Source organism: Euprymna scolopes, chromosome 26 (genome assembly GCF_053919585.1).
Source record: "Euprymna scolopes isolate OS-2025 chromosome 26, ASM5391958v1, whole genome shotgun sequence".
NCBI lineage: Eukaryota > Metazoa > Mollusca > Cephalopoda > Sepiida > Sepiolidae > Euprymna > Euprymna scolopes.
In genome coordinates, this window is record NC_136507.1 from 63822544 (window position 1) to 63850043 (window position 27500).

Genomic DNA, 27500 nt, shown 5'->3' on the forward strand with positions numbered 1-27500 from the left:
GAACATTGTTTCTTTTATTGTACAAGTTGATTCCAAAAAAATATATCATCCACCCATGGAATCGTTTTTTTTTCTAAATACAAATATAGTTACTGCTTATGAAGGTCAAATGCTACTCGAGGACAAGAATCATGGAATGATTGTCAGTCAAAAAATAAAGAACACTATTGGAGTAACAATACTGATCAATGCAATAAATTAAGTTTGATCATTTATAAAATACACTACTTTCAGAGTTCAAAAACTCAATTCCAAACCCCAATTCCAAACAAATGACGGCAGATCAAACTCTTATTTATTATGTAATGAAGAAATGCTTCTTTAAACGATGAATTGATGGGATTGATTTGTTTTTTGGCATATGTCAAACCTATTTTAGTTGTGTTATAAAGACTTACTTAGTTACTCATAATGGATAACACCAACTCCAATCTAAGCCCAACCCTTATCCTAACTGCAGAACATTTCACTATATTTTACAAGTATACGCAACCTTTTTTCACAAATTCTTCCTTTTGTGTCTTTAAATCGTATGGTTATACGAAAGTTTGCCATTTATTTGCACAGTCTTTTGCACTATTGTTAAAATTCTACAAGATTTTTAAAGCTGCCTAAAACTTTCGACAGAGGCGACGGATTTTCACGAAGTAGGTATCGTTTTGAAGCCGACCCTTCGGACGACAAATATTGAAAATTTGGCTAAAAACATTAATTCCTTCACCTTCAACTGGACATTTTTCTACAAATGGGGGTCGCTTTTTTCGCTAATATTTTCAAAAGTCATCCTCTCTTTTTGATTGACTAGCCTTACTTTAAACCTTCGCCACTTCTGGTTTGACGATGGATGCAACAGCAAAGACGTCACGTTTTTTTTTGTGGTTTTTTTCACATTCTTTTTCCTCCTTTGCGGTATGGGTTAGAGCCTGTCTGTCTGCCTACTACCACTATTTTTTTTTTCTCAACACACACCTCCAAACACCCGGGCAATGCCGGACACTCAGACTAGTTTCATGTAAATAAGCCTCAGTCTTTGTCTGGCTTATCCACCAAGTTTCAGTCTTGAAATGTTCAACAGTTTTTGTTTTGTCACAGTTCAATTATATGCTCTGAATGTTTACCTTTGCTATGCGAGCACATCTTGGTACAAGTGATTTGAGCTTTGATGACCCTGTTTGGTTCAAACATAGATTGAGGATTGTTTTGGTTGACATAAAGAGTTCTGAAGTTAGAGTCACCCCCGAACTTTTCATTTTATTTTGTAACAACTCAACTTTCGTGCTTAAATTTCTGCTCTTTGTGTCTTTTTAAAGCACGTGGTTATACAATAGGTTCACATTTACACAATTTTTTTTCTTTTTGTATTATTATTACTATTCTACAAGATCTTCAGATAGTAGAAGGCAGATGAGGCAGTCCTGCGTTGCATGGTTCCTCTCTTCTCATCTGCAGCTTGTTCGGTCAGTTTTTTTCAACCACAGCAGCTTTTGATACTCCGTTCTTGTTAGCAGATGATTGTGTGTTTTCCATGACCCCCACAAAGCTACAGAGGCAAGAGGGAGGTTATCAGAAAGAAGGGCCGCCAAAAAAAAAAAAAAAGTGTGTGTGGGGGGGGTCATTCTCTAGCTTTATCGTCCATAACTGCTTTCTTTCCGAGATAGTAAGCCTTTAGCATTGCCGAAGAAGCTTCTCTTTTATTTAAATCACTGGATAGTTTCATGTCAATGAAGATGACGTTCATTCATCGTTTTCCAAATAGTCCAGTGTTTTTATTCGCTTGATTTCAAACTCCGTATCGCATTTCTAACACATTTTATCAAATTCCCTATCGCCACACATCATCGTCACAAGTCTTCAATGGACAACTCCGGAACATGCCTAGATCAGAATATCCGCAAAGTGGCATTAGCACATTGTAAAAATTCAGCCAGCGGAATTACTGGTCATGTGATATATGATGACCAATAAGGCAATGGAAATGGATGAAAATTCTGATGTGGAGAAAATATATTTGGATGATGGAGTTATTGAGGTTGTTGTTCATACCATTGGAGCACAGGGCGGAGCAGGTGCTAATATGATTGCAAGAATTAGGAGTCAATGGAGTAAGTTCAGAGAACCTTTCTTGACTAATCAGCAGTGCAAGAGAAGAGTCTATCAAGCATGGTGTATGAAAGTGAAGCCTAGTCAGTGAAGGTTGAGGACGTGCGTTGCATGGAGAGAAATGATGAATGTGTAGTTTTAAAGATAGGCTTAGTCCTGTTGATCTCAGAGGAAAAATAACAATGACAGGACACTGCAAGTCATGTCATTGCTATTTTTCAGGTCAAGCAGAGAGTGGGTATCTCTATCTCAACTATTCTACAAAATAAACTTTATCATTGTATCTGTGAGTTCGTTCCCTATGGACTTGAAAACAGATGGATCGATTTTTATGAAATTTTACATGAAATTTATGCCTGGCAGTGTTATGAGTTTTGTGTCAGAATGTCTTTGATAAGGATCAATAATTGAAATAATCTGATGAAAGAAGGCGATTTTTACCAAAGTTAACACCTTACACAGCCTAACATCACAAGTACATTTGAGAAGTTTTATTACCAGACAAGTCGAAAGGCCCGACATATAAAATCAACAGTAGGTTCTTTCATATGACAAGGGCTCATTCGAAATGAATGTTTCTGCTTAAAGCACAATTGAAGCATGATGTGGCTTTTGCATTTTAAACTTTAATTCAAGCCATTATATATAAAAATAATTTTATAAAATCAACAGTAGGTTCTCTAGAGTGCAACGTAGGCTACAATATATTGTGGACTTGGTGCGACAGGCATGTGAAGCTTCCTCCAAAATGTATCGCGATGGGTCCCCAATTAGAGCAGGCAATCAATCGATTTGATTGGAAAAATGGATTATTGTCATCGATTTCGATGACAATAAAAAATATGGTTGTGTGAAACATTCGTTGATCGTTATTCAATCCCGGGTAACGGCGGGTGACCTTGCTAGTGTGTTAATAAGCAGCTGGGTCTTAAACTGAAGAGTGAAAACGTTAAACTAGAATCAAACTTAAAAAAGAATAGAATTTCAATTCGTGTAAAGATTAAAAGATTATCAACGTCGTTTCAGCAGCTGTAAATGACAGATAAACCATCAGTCATAAAAAAAAGGTTTATTTCAAGTTGATATAGACTGATAGACACTCTTAAATTTGTATCACATAAAAATATACTTACGGCGAATAAGTTACACAGAAACGTTTGTGTTTCATTCCACAAAAGGATTCGTCGGGCTCACACTTCCGTTTTCCTGCTTTCCGGCTGACTATAATATGGTTGTCTTCAAGTCTAGCGTAAACAAGTTCTTGATGAGCCGTTCCATATAAGTTAACAAATTTACCGAATTGGTTACTATATTGTCCAATTTCTACTGTACACTCTTTAACCCTTATCCTCGAGCGGCCTCTTGGCTTTGATAATGTGGTGATGCCTGTGTAAAAAAAAATATATATATATTTCTTCTTTCTTAGAACTGCACGCCTGCGGAACTCTGTTCCGTCTGCCTGCTTCCCGCCTCACTACAACTTGGATGTCTTCAAGTCCAACGTTAACAAATTCCTAATGAACCGCCCCCTTAAGTAAACACTTTCAAATCTTCACACTAACGTACTGTACTTGCAATAACCCTTATCCCTGAGTGGCTTCCGGGCCTTGATAAGTTGTGACCACCGTGTAAAAAAAAAAAAAAAAATTCTACAATCCCTTTTATAAACAAACTAGCACGAAGACCCGACGTTGCCTGGGATCGAATCAGAATCAACGAATGTTCCATCCTCCCATACTTTTCTTGCCATTGAAATCGGTGAAATCGACCATATTTTAATGAAACCGATTGATTGCTTGATCCAGTTAGGGATCCCCCACCCCGCCACAGTGTAATGAGAGGAAGCTTCAAATGCCTTACCACAGTGACTTAGTCCACAATACATTGTAGTCTACATTGCACTGCAGAGAATCTACTGCTGATTTTATAAAATTACCTGTAAATAATGACTCCACTTAAAGTTGAAAATGCAAAAGTCAAGTAACATGCTTTATTTGTGCTCTAAACAGAAACATTCATTTTGGACGCACCCCTGTCTTATCCAAGAGACCAACTATGTATTTTATAAAGTTATTTTTACATAATCACTTGAATTAAAGTTAAACGTACAAAAGTCAAGTATCATGGTTCAATTGTGCTCTAAAAAGAAACATTCATTTCAAATGCGCCCCTGTCTTATAAAAGTATATACAGTGGATTTTATGGGCTGTGCCTTTCTGCTTGTGCAGTGAAAAAACTTAAATGGACATGGGATGTTAGGTTGTATAAATGTGTTAACTTTGGTCAAGATCGGATTTCCTTCTTTAATCATATTTTTTTCAATTACCAACACATTCTGATACAAAACCTATGTAAGAACACTCTCAGACACATCAAGTACCTTTGTGTGAAACTTTAACAAAATCGGCCCAGTCGTTTCCAAGTCCATAGGGAACGAACACACACACATACACACAAACACAAAGTTCCTTTTATATAATAGTAAAGATGCTCTTTTACATTCAACTCCTATCACTTAAAATTAATTTCTTTGTTCATGTATAATGCGCATAGCTATTTTTACCCACCCCCATCATCATCATCGGTTTAAAGTTCATTTTACATTGCTGGCATGTGTTGGATGGCTTTACAAAGCCAACTTCCAAACTTACCTATCTCTGGCCAGGTCTTTATTTTCTTCCCTTTTTCTTGAGCTCATCCTTATTAGTTCCTCACATGTTGTCTTTGACCTTCCTCTGTGAATTGAACCTGCTATCTCCACTGTTCCACATTTGCTAACCCACTAGCTCTCATCTATTATTTCAGCGTGACCATACCATCAAAGTCTCCTGTTTTGCACATATCTCCCTATACTATCTAGAATTAGTCTTCCTCTGAGATCAACAGAACTAAGCCTATGTTTAAGACTCACATTACACATTCATCATTTCTCTCCATGCAACGCACGTTCTCAGCCTCCACTGACTAGGCTTCACTTTCATACATCATGCTTGATAGACTCTTCCCTTGATTAGGAATAATGTTCTGCTGATTAGTCGAGACAGAGGTTCCTTGAACTTATTCCGTTGACTTCTAATTCTTGAAATCATATAAGCACCTGCTCTGCCCTGTGCTCCAATGGTATGAACAATGTAACTAAACTTTTTGACAACCTCAATAATTTCACCATCCAAATATAATTTTTCCACGTCTGAATTCTCTTATTGTCTTATTGGGCATCGTCTATCACATGACCAGTATTTCCGCTAGCTGAACTTTTAGCATAGCCAATGCTTACAAGTATCTCAAAAAGTTGAATTGTGTCCGACTTCATTTCATTTTCATTGGTAAATAAAAGATGCTGGATTTCTGCTAAATTCTTAGACATTCCCTTTTCAACTATGTCAAGCAAATATTTTCTTTATCCGCTGCAGTAGTTTTTTTTTTTTTTTTTTTTTCGTTTTTAAATAGAAATTGCTTTAGACAAGGCATAAAGTAATTTGATATAAGGAGCTAAAAAATAAATACTACTTCCACGTCTAAAATCAACCAATAAGTGAATAGATTTCGGTTCAGAAACCAGCAATGTTTCCCCCTTTGTCAGAAGCATTGCTCATGAAATGTGAGGACTAAAGTGTTATATGGATATGCTAGTGTTTTTAGCCTGTTAAAAATGGGAAAAAGTTATAGCTTGTTGGGTTAGGGTTTTATGTCAAATGAGTAAATGTGGTATTATTTCGGTCCACCGACAAAAGGAGGGTTGACCTGTAAATTCACCCTTGTCCGTTCGTCCGTCTGCACTTTTCTCAATAACTACGCCTTAGATTTTTTTTTGAAATTTTGCACAAACATTAAACATGATATGAGTAAAAAAAAGTAACAGAACGGATTTTCCAGGAAAACTCCAGTTGCCCCCCCCCCATCCTCCATGGTGGCTTTGGCATTAAAATGGCTAAAATTGGCGCATTTGTGGTCATAAAAAAAAAAAAATGACGCCTTTTTCTGAAAAGTTGTAAATAATTGATTTCTATATAATTTTGTTTTGTCTATACTTCGCAATAACTCTTGGGTGTGCCCCAGGGGCTCTTTTAGGGCTAATAAAAACACTCCATTTTGGGACTATTTTATCATATTTGTTTAAACTTTTCTGTGTATGTCTATTTAACAGTTTTGCATGGTGCTGAACTCAAATTTACATATGTTAAGGCCTTGGAGACTTTGGGGGCTAAATCCGGGGGGGGGGGGTAAATGCTTAACTTAGTCATTTTTTTAATGCCTCGTTTTTCATGGAAATATCTCCAGACAAGGCATGAATCCAATTGGTGTAAAGAACTAAAAACTCAAAGCCAACGATAAGTGTTGACAGATTTCGACCTAGAAAAACTTTCCTTTTCGTCCGAAATATCACTCATAGAACACGAAAGGTAAAAGACAAAATAAGGGAAACGATAGTTACGAAACCGCTAAAAGTAAACCTAAGGTCCATTTTCTACTCTCCTTATTGTAGTGACAAATCTGTATTAATTTCTGACTGTTCATCGAACGGATACCACAATGCTTAGTTCGCTGCATCTTATAACAAAGGTCCATACAAAATTTCAGCCATATTGGCTTAGTAGTTTCCAAGAAAAGATGGAATGAACAAACAGACAAAGAGAAATATAATACAGATTCTGACCCCCTAAAACAGCAATTCTTTCCTCATTGTCAGAAACATCGCCCATAGAATGTGAGAACAAAAAAGACAAAATAAAGGAAGTGAGAGTTAGGAGACTGCCGAAAGTAAACCCAAGCTTCACTTTCTACTCGTCTGATATTTTTAAGTTTCCACTTCGCCTCTAAAACTTATAATGGTGTTTTATTTAGTAGCTATTTCGGAATAAAGTCGCATCGCTTCAAATTCGGGAATTTATAGTAAATTTCGAACTGAGCCATTTATTTAATTCACGGAATTAGACTGGTCTTGTTTAATCAGCTTTTAACGAGTAGAAGTGTTACTTATGTTGTTCGTATTTATTATCGCCTGTAGTGAAGATTGAACCTTTGACCCTGAGAAGATTGTCTCTCACTTAAAATTGTTTGTTAATACTGGTTGAATTTTTGGCAACTTTAAATCTAATCATGTCTACAGATATATTGCTACTTATTAGTGTGTGAGTGTATATATATATATATAATATAAAGCTGAATGCCTCTGTGTGTGGTCACGAATAGGCTCCTATATGGTTGACTATTTTAAAAAACTGATTACATATAATGATAGAAGATGTATTGAGACACGGGAATGGGTATGTTTGATCTGGCAGAACGGTGGTTCATTAAAATTGTGGGGTCTGCGTTTGCGCCTGGTCCGCAAAGTATGGAAATAAAAAAAAATGAAAAAATTAAAAAAAAAACGCTTACTAGGGTTTTTGATATAGATGTACATAAGAATACTTTGATAAGTCTGTTTTAACTTAAATAGGGATGGTATAATAAAATTGTGGGGTCTGCGTTCGCGCCTGGCCTCCATAGAATGGAAATAAGCACACACTTTAATAAAGACTTTTCATATCTATCTGCGTAAGTATACTTTGATAATTATGTTTCAGTTTGAAGAAATATGGTATAATAAAATTATGGGGTGTTCGTTCGTGCCTGACCTTCATAGAATGGAAATGTGTCACAAAGTTTAACAAGGTTTATTAATATCCACAAATAGTGTGATAAGTGTTTCAGTGTGAACAGGTATTGTATAATAAATTATGGGGTTTATCTATTTTATTTTTACTTCCATCATACCCTCAAATTCGAAGCTATCTCTTTACAATGCTTCCTTTTCATAACTTATCATACTTTCATAAATCAGAGTTCATTTCAACAAAAACCTAACAGCCAGCCATGGTTCTCCCCAGAATGTGCTGCTGCTATCGCGCACAGAAATCACTTTTTCCATAGCTACCAATGTAATAGATGCACTGAGACTAAAGCTGCTTTCAGGACTGCCAACAACCACTGTAAAAGAGTAATAAAAAATGCAAGAGAGCTATATGCCCAGTCTGTTAAATCCAAGGTAGCTGATCAGCGGCTTGGTTCCCACCAGTTTTGACAAATAACAAATAGGATCCTGAACAGAAGTGTGCGTTCTATCCCAACCATTATCAATGGACCTGAGGTCATCTCGTCAGCATCAGACAAGGCCAAACTATTTGCAAAGAACTTTGCAGCTAATTCTACCCTATGCGACGAAGGCCATCAACCCCCATATTTCCTCCTATAACACAGAACACGCTAGGTAACATACAAATATGCGTGCATGAGGTCGCCAAGCTAATCAAGAACCTTGATTCCAGTAAAGCAACTGGCCCTGACGGCATCCCAATTATAGTGTTAAAAAAGCTTTAACCAGAACTTGCTCCCATACTTACGAAACTGTTTAAGCGCTGCCTTAAGGAGAAGTGCTTTCTGACTGCCTGGAAGACCTCATCAGTTTGCCCTGCATTTAAGAATTCAGGTGATGTCATCTCCCTCTCAGTACAGACCAATAAGTCTCCTGTGTGTTATGAGTAAGTTGCTGGAATCCATATTAAATAGAGAAATAGTCAACCACCTCAGCAGAAAAAACCTTCTTAGTGACACACAATATGGTTTCCGTTCTGCAAGATCTACTGCAGATGTGCAACGGTTATATCCCACAGGATTAGTGAATCTCTTGACAAAGGCTTCCTTTCTAGGACAATTGCTCTTGACATATCAAAGGCCTTCGACAAGGTATGGCATAAGGGTCTACTTCTCAAGATTTCCAACTACAATGTAACTGGAAATGTTTTCTCAATCATTGAATCATTTATCTCCAATAGGCTCATAAGAGTAGTGGTCGATGGACAAAAATCAGAGGCCTGCAGTATTAATGCTGGAGTCCCTCAAGGGTCAATCCTGGGCCCAACTCTCTTCCTGATCTACATCAACGACCTCCCTAAACACATACTTAAATCATTCGTTGACATCTATGCTGATGACATGACCATCTACGGCAACACATCAAAGGCTGTAAATGACAAAGTTCTCTCTGATTCTCTCTCCTCTGATCTCGAGTGCGTGGTTCAGTGGGGGAAGACGTGGCTGGTTACCTTTAATGCATCTAAAACCAAACTCCTATCCTTACATCATCAACGCTTTGATCCCCATCTGGCATCAATTGGGATGGATGGCTCTCATCTGGGAGAGGCCCCGTGTTTTGACAAGCTTCTGGGTTTGACCTTTACTCCTGATCTGAAATGGAACACGTACATCAAATCTGTTGCCAAGGTCGCTGGAAAGATGGTGGGATCCTTCTACCGATCCAGAAGATATCTCACTACTGATGCAATTCTCTATCTATATAAAAGCTAAGTACGTCCAAGGATGGAATACTGCTGCCATATCTGAGCAGGAGCTGCTAAAAACAGCCTATCCTGCCTTGACAGAGTACAAAATCGACTTTGTGGCTTAGTGGAAGATGCCCTTTTCTCTACCCTGCAACCTCTCTCCCACAGAAGAGACGTTGCAAGCCTATCCTTGTTTTATCGTTATTTTCATGGCAGGTGCTCGTCTGAACTCCAATCCCTGGTCCCCCCTTGCCAATCTTTCATGAAAAACACCCGTCTAGCCGAATCCACTGTGAAAAATTTCCCTCACTCTTTATCTGTGCCTAAATCAAAACGTAGATTCCATGAACAAAGCTTCTTTCTTAGAACTGCACACCTGTGGAACTCTTTTCCGTCTGCCTGCTTCCCACCTGACTACAACTTGGATGTGTTCAAGTCCAACGTTAACAAATTCCTAATGAACCGCCCCCTTAAGTAAACACCCTCAAATCTCCACACTAACGTACTGTACTTGCAATAACCCTTATCCCCGAGTGGCTTCCGGGCCTTGATAAGTGGTGACCACCGTGTAAAAAAAAAAAAAAAAAAAAAAAGAAAAAGGCGGTTTTTGAACCCAGTCAACGACGGGTACTTTTGCTAGTATATATATATATATATATATATATATATATATATATATATATATATGATAAAAAGTCTATATTCCAAATTTCAAGATGTTTATCTTACTGTTTATTTCTTTTAGCATCTCAAAATGTTCAATTCTTGACAGCACCTGTTTTGTAGTGCAGAATCATTCATGTGATTATTCAAAGATGGCGTAACTAAAAAAGCTTCTCTTCCGATTTTCGGATTTTGTAATCATGCTCGTATTCCTTTATTTACTTTTAAAATTGATGAGTTCCTCTTTTTTCTGATGAGTTAAGGGCGGAATAAATTTTTAAAAAAATTGACATAATAATTACGTAAATGATTCTGCGCTACAAAACAGTTGCTGTAAAATATTGGACATTTTAACATGCGTAAAGAAATAAACGGTAAGACGGACACATCTTATTTGGAATATAGGCCTTTTATCATTTATTTGTATATGCTCTGTAGTTATATCGAGCTTCATAAATTAAAGGATTGGTATGAATAAAAGGTGAAATATAACTGAATAAGCGTATTTTTCATATATATATATATATATATATATATATATATATATATTACAATAGAAAAAATGCGAGCGTAAAAAATAATGTGGTTAAGCTTAAACATGCAAAAGTAAAGGATTAGTTATTAAAACTGGGGGAAAAAAAGGACAAGATATTCTATTAAAAAATATAAATCTATAACTTAAAATATTGCAGCATTAAGAATTAATTATATAATGTTATAAATTGAATTTTTTTTTTAAATTCTTAATGCTGCAATATTTTAAGTTATTAATTTATTATATCTTTTACTAGAATATCTTGTCCTTTTCTTTTCCAGTTTTAACAACTTGTCCTTTACTTTTCTATGTTTAAGCTTAACCATATTAATTTTCATGCTCGCATTTTTTTCTATTGTAATCCATGATTTTTCCAGGCTTCCAGTAAATTCTCTTGTTCTTTGTTTTATTACAGTCTTATTTTTTGCCCCCATAAACATAACATACACATATGTAATAACAATTTATGGCAATTGTCTGCTTTCAATAAAATCCTCCCAATTATCTCCCTTTCATTCTTTCATTCTCTTTGTTTCGCTTGTTGCCTTTCTTTTTTCGAGAGCAGTGAATTGGTAGCAACAGTAGTCGCTGAAGTGATGTGGTTGCTATGGAAGCCAGTCATAAAAAAACGTCGCTCACCTTACGTTTTTTTTTATGGTTTTGAACACCAGTAAATTCATCATAACTTCTGTTTTACTGAATGAAAATTGAAAGTTATTTTCACAATATAGCTGAGAAAGTGATCTATAAACTGTAATAATTGTTTGAAATTTGGTCAAAAAATGAGTTAGCGGTGAAGTTTTAAAGCAGCTCTAAATGACTAAAACTGCCACTTAACAATAGGTTTGAAACTTGACTGCCTAGACGACAGTCACCGCTCCCAACTGTTATGCAATTTTGGCTGCTACCAAGATGGATATGTGAATTAACAATATTCAAACATTGTCCAAACGCCTAGGCTCAATTTGTTTATACAAAGAATATTTCTTTATACGTTATTGGCAGTTTGTTTATCACTTCCCAATATGCTCAACCCAAGATAGAGAGCATTTTCGAGGGTCGTTTTAAAAGTAATGGCTACTAACTTTTTTAACTCAAGAAGTTGAAAATCTATGAAGACAGGAGTGGTATCATTAAAACGAGCGACTATATGTGCTTCAGAATTCATTTTTCTACATGTTCATCACCATTCTTAATGCATTTTTGTCAGAAATCAATAAGAGCCTTGTGTCTCAGTCATAAAAGTACTTGCCGGCCAGGTGATCTATTTTTATCATAGTTGCTATTATGCCGTTATTGTCAGTGAAATGACATACATGGATTACATACGTGTTTCGGAAGTTCAAGCCATTGAAAGTCTGATGGTGCTAGATAGGGCTGTCACAGTGGGTGTGACAGCACTATCCAGCCGGACTTTGTCACACATTCTGTGGTCTTCAAACTTGTGTGTAGCCTGGTGTTGTTGTGTTGCAAACGGAATTTTGCCCCTTTTCTGGCCTTACACGGGCAATCCGGGCCTTCAGCTTTGTCAATGTTTCAATGCAAGGGCCAGAGTTAACAGTCAACCCTGGTTCCAAAAAATTCAAGAAGAGGACGCCTTTCCTCTTCCAGAGGACGGTGCACGTTGCTTTGTCTGCAGATTTCTATGTCTTGAACTTCTTTGCTGGGAAGCGTGAGTAATGCCATTTTATTCCACTGCCATTTGGACTTCGGCTCGTAGTGGTGACATCATGTCTCGTCACCAGTGATGATGTGATCTCAGAATCCATTGCCTTTCGCTTCGTGCTGATTCATCAAGTCCTGACAGACGTCCAGTCGGTGGTCCTTTTGGTCCTGCGTGAGCATTCATGAAACCTATTTAGCACATACGTTGCTGTATCTTAGAGACGACAACATCGTTTCCAGTACATGGACACCCACATTTATCTCTGTGCGTATTTCATTCACCGTTATCCGCCAATCAGCATGCATGAGTTGGTTGAGGCGCACAGTGTTTTCTGGTGTGCATGGGCGTCCAGCGTGTGCTTTGTCGCTCATATTTGTGTCGCCACTCTGCAATTGACGAATCCATCTTCTAACTGTGCTAACATCAACTGCGTCGGCTTCATAAATGTTCAACAAGCACCATTGAATGTTGATTGGTTCGATTTTTTCAGCATGGAAGAATTCAATGACGCATCTCTGCTTCTGATACACTTCCATGACAGGAATTGCTTTCTTAAAGTCTTACATTGTCAATATATGCAACAGAGATGAAGCGTTCATGTTATGAATGCATAAGTTCAATTATTATAATACAATTTACAACCCCCTCTGATCCATTTGGAAGGACTAAAAAATAGGAGGCCTTATTTTTGGAACGACTTTCTTGTGTGTGTGTGTGTATATATGTATATGTACATATAATTATTTACTATGTTATTATTAAATACCTACAGACATTAGTGTTTCATCCTTTCGGGAATCTTCAGTGCATGGTGTCACGATTAACATCAGTTATTAGAGTTGAACCCAGCGACAGACGCAATCTCTGGCTTCATTAGCAAGGACGATATCCATTCGGAAGATTATGTGTAGCTTAATTGCCCTATATTTTCATAACTTATATATAATCACACACAATTTATTATACTCTCTACAATGGCTTCTATCCTTGTTCTAAATTTCATTAAATTTTATTAAAATTCATTAAATTTCATTAAAATTAGCCAATGATTTTTGTTTTTTAATAGAGACCCATTAATGTTTAAATAGATTTCGAGTTTTTTTTTAAATACTTTCTTTTTTTTTGTGCTTGAGGTCAAAAGTTCAAGGTTCATTAATTAAATAGACCAATTGTTCGTTTGTTTCGCAATTTAAAAGTTAATTTTGTTTTACTCATTTTTTCCCAAACTAGCATGAATTACAAAGAAATAAAAATCACTCTCCTACCCCTCTCCCCACCCGTGTCTTTGGCCCGTACCCTGGACTGCGTCATAAAATAAAAATAAAACCCCCACGTGAATACATAGTGAGAAACGCACGTGCGTTCTTTCGTGTGCACACCTCGCATGACCCACCACCCCAACCTACCCACGTGGTATCATATAATTTGAAAGAATTACAAAAATTCCTATTCTGAGGTTAGAGTTTGGTTTTGACTCGAGAGTACTTATTGGCAAGAAAATTGAAACCTGTGGAGGTGTTGGGTTGGGGGTTGTCTCCTGATAATTCTGGTAGACTTTTTTTTTTTTTTTGTAAAATTATGTCAAGGAAAACGGAATAGCGAAGGAAGGAGAAGAGGTCTAGTTTCTCTGAATTTGTTCAAAATTATTATTTATTATTTTTTAATGTGTTTATTCATTTTGCTCGCTTTTTGTTTGTTTTTGTTTTTCAATTTCTTCTCATTCTAGAATGTTTTTTTTTTCTTTTCTTGTTTTCAACATTCTTCTTTGCCACGGTTATTTCATGCGTCGTTATCTTTGTCAGCCGTCTTTCTCTCGACCATTTCCTTCTTCTCTCCGTTCTTTCCTCATCTTTCCGTCCTTTCTTCATCTTTCCGTCCTTTCTTCATCTTTCCGTCCTTTCTTCATCTTTCCGCCTTTTCTTCATCTTTCCGCCTTTTCTTCACCTCTCCGTCCTGTCTTCACCTCTCCGTCCTGTCTTCACCTCTCCGTCCTTTCTTCACCTCTCCGTCCTTTCTTCACCTCTCCGTCCTTTCTTCACCTCTCCGTCCTTTCTTCATCTTTCCGTCTTTTCTTCATCTTTCCGTCTTTTCTTCATCTTTCCGTCTTTTCTTCATCTTTCCGCCCTTTCTTCATCTTTCCGCCCTTTCTTCATCTTTCCGCCCTTTCTTCATCTTTCCGTGCTGTCTTCATCTTTCCGTCCTGTTTTCATCTCTCCGTCCTTTCTTCATCTTTCCGTCCTCATCTCTCAACTCTCTTTTCCTTCATATATCTCCATCCTCCCCTCCATATGTCTCTCCACATTTCCTTTTGCCTTTCCCCTTAATCTTTCCTTTATCAATTTTCATTCCTCCTCCCTTTATCCATTCCCCCTTTATTTCTTTTCCCCTTTCCTCCACCTCTCTCCTTCCATATGTTACCGTTCATTTCCTTCATTCTCTCTTCTCCTCCCTATATTTCCTTCATTCTCTCTTCTCCTCCCTATATTTCCTTCATCCGTTTTTCTTTACAACTTCCTTCTATCTCTCTCTTTCCGCCCCTTCCTCCTTTCATTTCTCTCTTTCTGTTCCTCTTTTCTTCATCTCTCTTTCCGTCCCTCCCCCCTTTTTCATCTCTCTCTTTCCGTTCCTCCCTCCCTCCTATCTTTCTATTTCTTTCACCATTTTCTCTTTGCTTTCCTTTCATCTTCCCCTACCTTTATTTTCATCACTATCACCGTCTCTGTCTCACTCCATCTCTTTTCCTTCTTCTCCTTCCTCCCCCGTCTTTCGCCTTTAATATCCCCCTCCCTTATCCCTATCTATCTCTCTTTCTTACTCTTGTGTCCCCTTCTATCTCAACAGCCTCACAGCAGTCATTCACCATGTTTTGCATTGTATCTCAATTATTTACCAAATGGAATTTTTCATTGGCCATCTGTGGTCATATTTGCTTTTGTTCTCACCAACGAATTAATGATTCTAATATTTCGAACGGAGGAAGAAGAAAGGGGGAGGGATATCATCGTTCATTATTCGCTTAGAAATGATTCTTAATGTTGGTGTTGGTTTGTCGAGGTCACGAGGTCATCAAAACAATAAGTGACAAAAATAAATAAATAAAAAAGAATTTAAAGAATACCTTTCTGCTTTCACCCAAAACCAAGAATACCATTCAAATTGATCCAATCATTTTTCTTCTTCTACATCTAAACCCGTTTGTGCAGAGTCGAATCTATCCGCGAGTCAAAAGGAATAAGCGATCGCCCAGGGTAACGACATCTGGTGGTGGCAACCTAAATACAGGGTCATTTTGGATAAAATAAAAACTAGAGGGAACAATGGTGGACAGTGTGGTTGGTAGAAGGTCGGAGAAGGACATTAGAAGGTGGGGGTGTTAGGAGACGAATTGAGAACTGTTAGATTATGGAATAAGTTATTTGCATGGATGAAGTACAGGGTGGGACGATAAAATTGCCGTCCCCCCCCCTAAAGAAAACAACACTACAGCTTTATTTTAAAACTTTTATTGAAAAAATCAATTCAGATGACTTGATCATGTAATAGAGCTGACATTTATTCAATGTAGCCGCCTTCAGCCTTAATCACTGCCTCGATAAGGGTCAGGAACTGGGAGCATGCCTTTTCCACAAGCAGGAGCTCGGGGAATACTCGGCGATCAGGCTGGTTTTAGTGTTGTGGGAGGTCATGGTGGTGATGTTCTCAACTATAACTAAACTAAGTTGTCCAGCGGGTCCAGGTTGGGAGGAGGTGGGCCAGTGTCAATTCTTGCTGCCACATCCAGGGTTTACCAGCAGCCACCACACTCTTCAGTACATCCAGGTACACTTAGGTGTTGACTTTCAAGCCGACTTCGAAGATGTGAGGTGGCATGATGTGGCCCTCACTTGAAACCACACCAAAGACCATAACCGTGGCCGGAAACTTTGTTTTCATTACTGTTAGCATGTCACTGTTATTCGGATTTGCATTTTGAGGGTGCTGGCAATGGTCCTGTGGCGATAACTTGGATCGGTAGTGAGCATGAGTTTTGCAGCGGCGCATCTCCGATATCGCTCGCTGAACATTGTGTCATGTTCAGACATGATAATGTGTTCTATCGCTCTTAGACTTGTACACAGCTGGTAAACTAGTAGATGGCCTGCAACAAAAAAGAAAACAGGTTTTCATCAAATGGAATCACGTCATCTTTTCTAGGGCAACGAGTTTACCATTCAACCTTGTAATAAAACCACGATGAAAATGACGTCACTATCATTGGTTGTTTGAGAGTTAAAAAAAAATGTAGTAATCATTGGAAGAATACATAATGTAATTAAATTCTTAAGTAAGAGAAAAATCCAGGTTTGTCCTGGACGGTCGTACATCTAAACAATATGATATAAATGCGGGAGTACCTCAGGGGTCTATCCTCGAACCTTTATTATTCCTAATATTCATAAATGACCTCCCTGATAAAATTGTTACGGAGATGGGTATATTTGCTGATGACATCACGCTTTATAATAGGCATGAGGGGAAAACAAAAGAACACATATCTAAGGAAATGGCAGAAACACTAGAGGATGACCTTAAATCTTTAGTAGAATGGGGACAAAAATGGATGGTCGCATTCAATGCTGCCAAGATTAAGCTTGTTTCCTTCAATAATTACAAGAAACCTTCACTACCACCAATAGCAATGGCCAAGAACACATTACCCGAAAGTACTTCCTTTAAACTCCTCAGCCTAATGTTTACAGGGAACATGAACTGGAATAAATACATTGAGAGCATTGCCAAGGCTGCTGCAAAGAAGGTGGCCCTCTATCATGCTAGAAAGCTACTTATGTCTGTAAGTATCCTATACCTCTATAAGGCCACCATTCGCCCATGTATGGAATAGAGTACTGTTGTCATATTTGGGCTGGTGCATCTGCTGCTTATCTCTCACTCCTGGACAAGGTTCAAAAGAGTCGCCAACCTGATAGGTCTTGAACTGTCATCTAGGCTTCAGCCTCTGTCCCATCGACGAAATGTTGCATCCCTCTGCCTGTTCTACAAGTACTTGAATGGTGAATCCTCTGACGAACTACCCCTTCGATGTGACTACCTTCAACAAACCCAACAAGCAACTAAATCCTACCCCTTCACAGTACAGATCCATAGGTGTAAGAAAGCCTTCAACTCTAACAGTTTTTCCCCTAGAACTGCTAGACTTTGGAACTCTCTTCCGGGATTCTGCTTTCTCAACTCTACTGACATGCAGAAGTTCAAGTGTAATGTGAACAGACATCTTGCTGCTGATCTCCCTTCATAATACCCCTGCAACTTATGTCCCCGATAGTAGCCCCCTACTTCAAAATGGCACTGTGCCTTGTTTGGGGTGAAAATTGAATATAAATTCTTTTTTTTAAAGTAATGGGGGTGATGCATCCATATTTATCTCTTCTTAATGAAAACTATTTTTTCTGTGCACAACACTCACACTTATTTTTTATCATCATCATCTTTGGTTTAATATTCGTTTTACATTGCTGGCATGTGTTGGACGGCTTTTAAAAAAAATATTCTTATCATTGTTTTAACTCTGGAGTATATATCCGACACAGACACAGTTAATAAACCGAGAACCACATTACTCTGTATAAAAGTATATAAAATATCAACGGATACACACTCGAGAGTAAAAACAATGAAGAGAATATGCTGTTGTCCTAGCCCTAATCATTATATAGATATTGCACTTTGATCATATAAGAGGTTCTGTTTGTTTGTTCCGCTTACGGTTAAAATAGGATTTTCGTCATCGTAGAATGAGCGGATTGCGAGGACTCATCTTCATTTCTTGTTTGTTTTTTTCTTTCTTTCTTGTTTCTCATTTACCCTACGCTACTGATTCCTTTTTACATGACGTCACACTACTCAGTTTCTTTTTAAACGTTCGTGGCACACGTATCACCAAAAATGTTTTCAACTCCTAAAGCCTTTCTGCAATAAAATAAAAACAAAGAGTATATAAGTAGAATTTTTATCCACATAAATCAGCGTATCCTGTATTTAATATCTGATTATTATTTACTAGCCTGGCCACACAGCGTTGCCCGGGTGTTTGAAGGTTGTGTTTTGAGCAAAAAAAAAAAAAAAGAAGTGGTAGTAGGCAGGCAGGCTCGAACATGTACGTGAAGGAGGAAAAGAACATGAAAAAAATGTGACGTCTTTGCCGTTGCGTCCATCGCCAAACCGTGTTAAGATTAAGGCTAGTCAATCGAAAAGAGAGGATGACTTTTGAAAATATTGGCGAAAAAAGCGACCCCTCCTTGTATAAAAGTGCCTAGTTGAGGATGAAGGAATTAATGTTTTTAGCTAATATTTGTCGTCCGAAGGGTTGAGCTTTAAACTGATATCATGAAAATCCGTCGCCGCTGTCGAAAGTTTTAGGCAGACAAACAAACATATATACATTAAAACAGACAGGTGAGATTTATATATTAGATTATTCATATCTTTGTACATGAGTCTCTTATTTAGTGCCTATGCTTGTGTGCGCCGTGATCGACTATCTATGTATGTATATCTATACATGTGGTCGTATGAATGTGTGTGTATATATTTATGTATTTCGATAAAATCGCCATACCTTCCTTTTTCCCTGTTTTTGGTCTTCTCTGGGGATGCTTTCTTGTCGTCACTGGTCGATGCTGGAAAAACATATTACAAAGAAACAGAACACGGATTTCTAGCATGGCTTCTTTATTTCGTCTAACGAGTGAACGGGGTGAAAGCATCGCATTGTCGACGACTTAGACTTTCTTACGTTTCTTTCTTCGACGCATCTTTGCGTCCAACTGTCCAAACTGAGAAAACCGACTGCGTTTTCATGCGAATCAAAAGACCTGTTTTCTTTCTTCTTCATACATTGTTTTTCTTTCACACGAACTCCGTTACCCTCGGTTGTCATCGCTGAGCCTTAATCCTTTAAACTGTTTTTTTGCACTAACCAACCTACCAGCAACTCCAATTTCCAATATGCTGGAGCAACCTGCGATATATTATATAACAAACGGTGCATGTCAGTGGAACAGTTATGCCTAGTGTTTCTTAACCTTTGCTGCAATATGCGGATGTATGTGTTACACGATCAAACAATCAGTTCAATTCTGAATTTTAGTTTTAAAAAGAATCCTTCTTTTAATGTATTTTTCACATTTCATACGACTAACAAGAGTATGAAAACGTTCATTCAGAAGATAATCTATACTGTTATTGCATAAAGTTAGAGTAGCTTCAGATTTCCCTTTTCGTTTTACAACCTGTGTATTTAAGAATTGTTTTGATATCGAAATCGGGTCTGAATAATTCACATCCGATGCTGCTTCCCAATACGTTGAAAAACTGATATTCCGATAAATCGTCCCATCACTAATATAAACCATGAAAAAGCTTACTAATTAGTATGCACGAAATATTTAGCTTTCAGAAATCCGTCGATTTTGAATTGAACGGTGTCATCATGATTAGGAAATGAAATATCTTAATTAAACAAAATGAAATGGATTCCAGCTATTATCTATTCGCGGCACAGCAGTAATCATTCTGCGCCACGGTACACTGGTTGGGTACCACTGACCTACACTATGTTTGATACACGAGGAAGACAATTTTCCGACTTTATTTTATATTGTTACACCCACACTTCAGTTTTATTGGCATCCTCATCTCTTTCTTTTTGCCCCGCATCCTCATCTCTTCCACTTTTCCCTCTCCCATCCCCCTTTCCAAGAAGTTGGTCAGTTTCATGCATGCACTTAATTAGTCCTCTCCAAAGCAGATTCACCCCCCTTCCTTCTCACAAAATGCGACTGACCATTGCAACGAAAAAAAAAAAAAACAATTATATCAAGAGAAAGGGAGCGGGGCTAGTGTCCACTTTTGGCTTTCTGTCCACGTAAAAAAGCAGTGACCATTACTCACTCTCTGCAGCCTAGATACTTAACTGCCACCCGACTCACTCCACAGTCCTGTCCACACCTTTTCTTGTTCCTATTTCCTCCCTTCCTCCTCCTCCTCCTCCTCCTCCTCCTCCTCCTCCTCCTCCGCTTCCCTCCAATTCGTTCTTCAGACATGGAAAGTCGATATTCCCTCGATGCCATCTTAGCCTTCTCTTTCTTCTTACGTAAGTTTTCTCCGCTTATTTAAAAAAAAAAAACATTTTTATCGACTTTTCTTTTTCTCAAATCGTTTTCTACTTCACGAATGGATCGATCTTTCTATTGATCTCTGTTCTCATTTCTTCTTGTTGATGACAACAGGATTCTTTGATATGATTGTGGAATGTTTGAAAATTAACGTTTTCTCTTGTTTTAGCAACACAAATGAACCATCATGATCGGCTGTTATTTATAAACTATAATTAAAGGCAGAACTTTTAAATTGACAGTTTAAAGGTTTCAGAATCACGTTTAAATTTTTCGCAGTTACCAAATAAACACGATGTCAGACATTTTAATCAGTTAATATTCAGTAGAAATTCAGTGTTCAGCCTAATTAAAAAAAAAAAACGCAGGAAAATGTATGTACGCGTCATGGAACGAAAATGCCATATTCCAAAAATCACATAATTTAAGTACATTTTATGTGTAGGAAATCCTTTTTTTCTCTTTTTTTTTTTACGAGTTCAAGCGATTCATAGTATACTGAAGACGTTACAAGGTTGATTTTATAATTTCGGTAGTTCGAATTGAGTTGTCTCACTTTATTAAACATTGTGGATCATAACACACCATAATCACTTCCTTGTAGAATTTGCGTTTCTTAGTTAACAAAATAACAACTGAATCAATTTGTGATTTTTTTTTTAATATGACATTTTCGTTCCGTGATGGGTACATACACCATAAAGATATTTCTGTATATATATTCACCTATGGTCGCCTATACGCGCTAAAATAGTGTTCGGTATTTACAAGCAGTAGTTACCTCCCCCTTTTCCAAAATTACGAATTATGTCTTCCGTAGTTCCTTAAAAAAGGAATATTAAATTTTAGATTATTGAATTTCGACATGGGATTTCGACATACTAGCATGGGTGCTCGGCGTTGCCCGGATGTTTGGAGGTGTGTGTTGAGCAGAAAAAAAAGTGGTAGTAGGAAGGCAGGCTCGAACCCGTACCGCAAAGGAGGAAAAGAACGGGGGAAAAACGTGACGTCTTTCCTGTTACGACCAAACCAGAAGTGACGTAGGTTTAAATTAAGGCTAGACAATCGAAAAGAAGGGATGACTTTCGAAAATATCGGTGAAAAAAGCAACCCCTCCCTGTAGAAAAATGCCTAGTTCAGGGTGAAGAAATTAATGTTTTCAGCCAATTTTTCGGTATTTGTCGTCTGAAGGGTTGTACTTCAAAACGATACTGATCTTGTGAAAATTCGTCGCCTCTGTAGAAAGTTTTAGGCAGACATGCAAACATACATACATTTATATATTGGTAGCTCAAATTCTCGATCCAAATCGATTAAAAAGTTTGCCTTATCTCTGAATACCGTTTATGTAAAATTTCAAATATTTAGACCGGGAATTGTCTGAGTAATTTGGTAGAGACCGCAGAGGTCAATTTTTTAAACTTTGGCCCCTATTATGACCCTTAACATTTATTATTTTGCGCTCAAATCAAGTTATTAAGTTAGATCCATGTCCAAGGAACCTATATCTAAAATTTCAAAACCCAAAATTGTCGGAGGAGTTTGGTAGAGTTCTCAAAGGTCAAATCGTTGAACTTTGATCCCTTAACAACCAAACTTCTGGCCGAAACCGGATCACAAATACTTTCCCAAATCTCAATACCCTGTATATCAAATTTCGAGTCTGTAGACTAAAAATTGACAGAGTTATTGTGTAGGGAAATGTACAAAGACAAACACACACACTTTCACTTTTATAGATATATAGATTAAGATAAAAGATGAAATTATTTGAAATAGGAGCTGCTAGAAAGGACTTGGCCTGCCTTGATAGAGTTCAAAATAGACTTCGTAGCCTCGTAGGAGAGGTTTTTTTCTCTTCCTTACAACCTTTATCTCACAGAAGAGATGTTGCGAGTTTGTCTCTGATGTATCGTTATTTTCATGGAAAGTGTTCGAATGAGCTTCAATCTATGGTCCCCCCTCGCCAAACTTTCACAAGAAACACTCGTCTAGCTGTAAACACTATCAATAATTCCCCCCACTCTTTATCTGTGCCTAAACCTAAACGTAGATTCCATGAACAAAGCTTCTTTCTTAGAACTGCACGCCTGTGGAATTGTCTTCCGTTTTCCTGCTTTCCGGCTGACTACAATATGGTTGTGTTCAAGTCTAACGTAAATAAGTTCTTGATGAGCCGTTCCATATAAGTTATCAACTTTACCAAATTTTCATTACTAATGATTACTATATTGTCCAATTTCTACTGTACACTCTTTAACCCTTATCCTTGAGTGGCCTCTTGGCCTTGATAATGTGGTGATGCCTATGTAAAAAAAAAAAAATTCTTATAACAAATCATCCTAAATCTTATTTAGACGAAAAAAAAAAAAAATTAATTGATTCAAAAAGTTTTTTTTTTTTTTTTTTTTTTTTTTTTAATATTTAATCGTTTTGTCTCTCTATACAAAAAATTGAGAAAAAGATTTATATTATTCTGCTTTTAATATGATAAAATTCCAACTTTTATTGTTCTGGTGGGGAAAAAAAGTTGCTCAAGAATAGTGGATTTTAATAGATTTTAATTCCTTAAAAATAAGTAAAAAAAAAAAAAAAAAATGGTTTCTCTTTCACTTTTTGGCCGTGCCTTAAAAGTATATTCTAACGAAAAGACACCCGGCTCTTTTTCTGTTTGTGTTTCTTCTGCGTACAGTGTGTTCGCAGTGGAGAGTGTAGGGGGGGGGTTAACACTTGAAATTGGCATCTCTCTTTGGTGTTTCAAGCTTCGATTTCGAATTCTGCTTATTAAAGTTTAGTGGTTCACTGGTTCACTCTTCTATTTGGAAGAATGGTTCAACCCGATCTTCCTACTAACCAATATCAGGACTTGTGATGTATGGAAAGTAAAAAAGTGAACATTAGGTTTACTTTTCAACAACCTCGTAGTTCTCGCTTCCTTTATCTTATCCTTTAGTGTTCACAGAACTCGGCCCGGGACTTTTATCCTGGGACCCCAAAAATCAACAGGAATCATTACAGGCGATTCCTATTGATTTTGCGGTGGGAGTTTAGTTCTGTGCAGTTCTATCTCTCTCTCTCTCTCTATCTCTCTCTCTCTCTCTCTCTCTCTCTCTCTCTCTCTCTATATATATATATATATATATATATATATATATATATATATATATATATATATATATATATATACGCACACACTATTATTGTCACTATTTTCTTTTTTTAAAGATGGAATCGCCTGATGTAAGCAAGCAAGGTTCACAGTTTTATAATTTTATAGATAACTAGCAAATGTATCTAATGTTAAATTTAAAATAAATAAATAAAACGGAAAGAAACCGAGACATGTGCATGTGGGCATTGTTTTTTTCTAAACGGTTCAATTCTTGTAAGTAAAAAAAACAAACAATACTCGAGCTGAGATCGAAACCAAGAACTAGTGGCAGTGAGTCGAGTGCGACAACCATTAGGTCAGTTTGACGCGATCTTTAATAAGTGTTTTCAAAGCTACTATTCGTAACATAACGAATCTGTCATGCGAACGATTCACGCGCGCGCATTTGTTAAACGGTTGACAATCAGATAAAAATTCTAGGAGGTCCACCCTACCAGGCTTTACCAACTCTCTTTGAGAAAGGGTTAGTTTGTTGCTAATCGCCAGAGGCGCCCTTACCGGGGAATACTGACGAGACAGCTGGGGCACTTGTTGCAGGTCAGAGTGCCTCTCTTCAAGGGCGCAGACTTCTCAATAATGCTTTCTGACCATGGTTTCTAAGTTCTTCCGGTGGGAGAAAACTAAACATGCAGTGTTCACATATCATAAGCGATGTTTTTTTTTGTTTTTTTTTTGTTTTTTTTTTGTTTTTTTTTTTTGTTTTTTTTTTTAAATGGAAAAAAAAAATGGGGGGGGGGAATTTTTCGGTATTATTATACAAACACCGTGACAGCGAATTAGTAAAATCTTTTACGTAGTATTCTGTTACGTTTCGGTGTGCTGAACACGAATCTGAAAACTGGGTTAGGGTTAGGGTACATTTTTTTCTACTAATTCGCTGTCACGGTATTTGTATAAATTTACCAATTTTTCTTCTTTGGGTCATAATTAGGACAACAGCATATTCTTTTCATTATTTTGACTCTCGAGTGTGTATCCGTTGATATCTTATATGATTTTATATAGAGTGATGTAGTTCTCGGTTGATTAACTGTGTCGGATATATACTCGAGAGTCAAAACAATAAAAAGAAAAATCTGTTGTAATAGCCCTAGTAATAATCTATCCGTCTTATACTTGTTTAGATTTTGACCGTCAAGTAGTATTTTCTTTTTTATTCTTTTTTTATTCCTTTTTTTTTTTTTTTTTTTTTTTTGCAGTTCCTTACATCAAGTGGTTTTATGTTTTATCTGGAGCAATTTCAATAAAAAAACAAAATCGTTTTATCGTGCTTTTCGTTTCGATGAATGCAAATGTTATCAATATTCTCAAATTTTTGCTAAAAGAGTGAAACAGTAAAAAGAGAGAGTGTTTGTTCAGGTGACGTGGAGGGAAGACGTTTTCTTTTTTTTTTCTCTCTCCGTCTTTTAATGTAAAGATAACCTTGGATCTCATTCGGACGAGGAATGACATGATGGCGCCCATCTCTTTTCATTTCGTTACTGTTATCATTGAAGACAAGAAAATGGAGACGAAGTTAATCCTGACGGATGTAGTTTGTCGTCATTTCTGACATTGTCCCTCCCCCCTTCTCCCTTCAATCTTCCTCTTTATTACTGGAGGAATATATATTTTTTTATTTTAAACTGGATTAAAGTTTTTTGTTCGGAGGGAGGGGGCGTGGAAACAAAAAAGATTTTAGGAAGAGGATTACAGAAATTGAGGGTAAAGGAGTGGGGAAAATATTCGGTGCTACGGTAGCGTAATTCCTACCCTCCTTTTCTGTTCCTACCTCAATATAAGTGATTAAACAATAATAAAAAAATAAATAAAAATAAAACCAAATAATGTAATATTCCCCTTCCAAGTTTATTTTGCCATTTTCTATAATATAAAAGCTGTGTGTGTGTTTGTGTGTATGTGCATTTTTTTCGTATGTCCACCAAAGGGCTCGAAGGGATCACTGTTTCTTAGAACTTTTTATATCCTCCCTAGATTATAATATCTCCGATTTACGAAAGGAGGTCGTAATATCTTTTATTTGAGTGACTTTTACACGCTAAAAATTCCCCACTATTTTGCCTATACGCCTGTTTGTTCGTTAGTTTTGTTTAAAAAAGCAAAACTAACGACAGCGACGCCAGTTTTTTCAGCTTCGTGCGGGGGACGTCCAGCAAGCAGTTAGCTTTGATCACTGTGTGGAAAAACCCCTCATATCAGACAATTACTATTCATTTGGACACTCCCCTAGTTATGGGGATCTGGTTTCCCCCAACATCTTGGGGGACCCCCCCCAAAAAAAAAACTGCCTTGCAGCTAAAGTTAAGTGCGGGAATTCATCCCCTATCGCATGATGTTTGACCTCATTAAATTCACACACATGTCACTTAACTTTTTAATCATTAAATTAGAACGCTTTTTAGTTCCTGTCCTGTCATGGCCGAGCGGTAAGATATCAAGTTTTTTCACACTTTTTTTATCCACCTTCGCCTCAAGGGTTCGGGTTCGAGCCTAGATGCCTACTAAAACTTTTTTTTTTCTCAACGCACACCAATAAACACCTGCGCACCCCCGCTAGTCACTTATAAAACATTAACGTTTAAAACGCGGATAAACATAACTAAACACGCATATGCTCCCGACATGTTGTTATGAGAGTTTTATTCTGGTGCACAGTGAGAAAACAGCAACACAATATCTCCTTCAACCTGGTCTCCTGAGCAAGTGCGATGGGCCAGTGATTTTAATTAACAAGAGAGTCCGTGGACAGAATGTGCCAGTATGGAGGTGCAAAAGAAAAGGTTGCCAGCCATTTGGGTCAGTTAGAAAAGGGAACGAATTCTTCCGTTATACCAATTTGAATGGAAAGCCCCACTGTAATTTGAAGCTCTGTGAAATTTTAAAGCCAGTTTACCTGTTGAACATCGAGATACCAGTGGAGGAAGTGCCAAAGCATAAATGTAGATCAACAAATACAACCAGTGGTTGACTGGTTTAATTAGTGTCGGGAAGTGTGCTCTTAGATCGTATCTGTGAATAGGAGAGAAAAGCTTAGGGGAGCAACAGATTATAATAGATTGATTTTTACAGCATGGTTTGTAGAATAGAATAAAATAGTGTCAAAAAGTACGTTTTTTTTTCTATCCTCCTTTGGTAAGAATCACTTTAGATTCGAAAAATAGGGTAGGAATCACAGTATAGTGCAAACTATCTGTTTAAATTCAGGTCACATAAATTACCAAATTAACTTTTTTAAATTAATAGTTAAGCTTTTTTAATTTGATGTTCAACTTTTTTTTAGATTTCAGGTTTGAAATACAATTTTCATTTTTAATTTGAAATTCAAAGGTGACATCACAATGCAATACAGTGATTTTTAACTAACAAGAGGGTCCGAGGACAGAATGTGCCAGTATGGAGGTGCAAAAGAAAAGGTTGCCAATCAGTTTGGTCAGTTTGAAAAAGGAGCGAATTCTTCCATTATACCAATTTGACGACCGAAGTTAATTCTGATTGTTAAAAGTTCCTTTTATGGATTTTTCAGCATTTTTCATAGAATTGAATAAAACAGTGTCAGGAAGTATGTTTTTTTTTCTGTCCCTCCTTGGTAAGAATCACCTTAGACCCCAAAATAGGGTAGGAATATAGCAGCATGGGTCTAGCTGAAACGACTATTAATAATTTCCCCCACTCTTTATCTGTGCCTAAACCTAAACGTAGATTCCATGAACAAAGCTTCTTTCTTAGAACTTTTTTTTTTTACATGGAAGTCACTTATCAAGGCCCAGAGGCCACTCGGGGATAAGGGTTATTGCGTGTACAGTAATCAATGGGACAATATCGTAGTAATCGTTAGTAATGGAGATCTGATAAACTGCCCCCCTTA

At 37.2% G+C, this 27500-nt stretch overlaps 1 protein-coding gene across 23 annotated transcripts in view; it reads left to right on the forward strand.

The window, feature by feature from the left end:
• LOC145248122 (disabled homolog 2-interacting protein-like) overlaps positions 1-27500 on the forward strand; it is a 1344959-nt gene that overhangs the window by 815544 nt on the left and 501915 nt on the right. The window lies entirely within an intron of this gene.